The 1,406-nt window shown below is 44.0% G+C and overlaps 1 pseudogene; it reads right to left on the bottom strand.

Moving 5' to 3' along the window:
* Positions 1-1,002: 1,002 nt before the first annotated feature.
* On the bottom strand, positions 1,003-1,090 carry LOC118896189 (annotated as a pseudogene).
* Between the last annotated feature and the right edge of the window lie 316 nt (positions 1,091-1,406).

Raw genomic sequence — 1,406 nt, 5'->3', positions numbered from 1 at the left:
ACAATGTGAGATTAGGTAAAAACCAAAACCAAAACTGAAAAACCCACACACTTGAAACCAAATTTGGTGTTGCTTTGCAATTCCTTTGAAATCTCTACCTGTCATAGATTCCCAGTTAAGTCTCCAAATTGCTTTCTGGGGTCTGCACTAGACGGGCAGGTGCCTTGCGTCTCTCTTTCCTTCTTGCGTGCCCAGCACCTGGCCTCACGTCTGGCACATGTGCGGGGTCTCAATCTACTTGCTCTGGGAAAGAAGGGCATGAAGGGCTGGCTGTGGGCCCAGCACGGAGAGAACATGTTAATTTCTATATTTTGTATGTGTCCCATTCTGAAATCTGCCTATTTCAGACTGACCCTTCCAGAGGCAGAGACTTACCTAGAGACCTTGCAATCTTACGGTTGGAAAAAGTAAGATCAAAACTACCGCACTGGGACTTCCCTGGTGGCGCAGTGTTAAAGAATCCGCCTGCCAACGCACGGAACACAGGTTCGAGCCCTGGTCCCGGAAGATCCCACATGCCGCAGAGCAACTAAGCCCGTGCACCACAACTACTGAGCCTGTGCTCTAGAGCCCGTGCTCTGCAACAAGAGAAGCCACCGCAATGAGAAGCCCGCGCACCGCAAAGAAGAGTAGCCCCCGCTCGCCGCAACTAGAGAAAGCCCGCGCGCAGCAACGAAGACCCAATGCAGCCAAAAATAAATAAATGGATAAATTATTAAAAAAAATAAAACCCACCGCACCTCCATGACAAAAATGGGGACAATCTGCTGCCTTTCAGAGAAATCAAACCAAGATTCTCACACTTGAATGTGGCACAGTTATTATTATTATTTTTACTGAAGTATAGTTGATTTACAATGTTGTGTTAGTTTCAGGTGTACATCAAAGTGATTCAGTTATATATATATATATATATATTCTTTTTCATATTCTTTTCCATTGTGGTTTATTATAGGATATTGAGTACAGTTCCCTGTGCTATACAATAGGACCTTGTTGTTTAAAAGTATGGAATGCCCCACGAATTTGCATGTCATCCTTGTGCAGGGACCGTGCTAATCTTGTCTGTATATGTGCTGCCGAAGTGAGCGCCGGCACGATTATTTTTAACAGGTTTGTTTGTTTTTATTACTATGTATCATAAATAAGAGGCATTTACTCTGTCAATGTTTTTCTTCTCCGGAGTTGGATGGTGTCTTCCTGGCTTCCACAATACTAAATAGCCATCTCGCATTTAGTGCCGGCCCGTGTGGCCATTTGTAAAAGGGACGTCCACGGACAATAAGGCACATGTTCATTTAGACCCTGAGATAAACAAAACAGGAACTCTTCATGCGGTGAGTGAAGTGTTTCTTCTCCCGTTGACATGCTTTTTTGGTCAAACTTCATTTTCAGAAATAGAACAA

This window comes from Balaenoptera musculus, chromosome 5 (assembly GCF_009873245.2).
Source record: "Balaenoptera musculus isolate JJ_BM4_2016_0621 chromosome 5, mBalMus1.pri.v3, whole genome shotgun sequence".
Classification (NCBI taxonomy): domain Eukaryota; kingdom Metazoa; phylum Chordata; class Mammalia; order Artiodactyla; family Balaenopteridae; genus Balaenoptera; species Balaenoptera musculus.
This window is presented reverse-complemented; position numbering and strand designations above follow the sequence as displayed.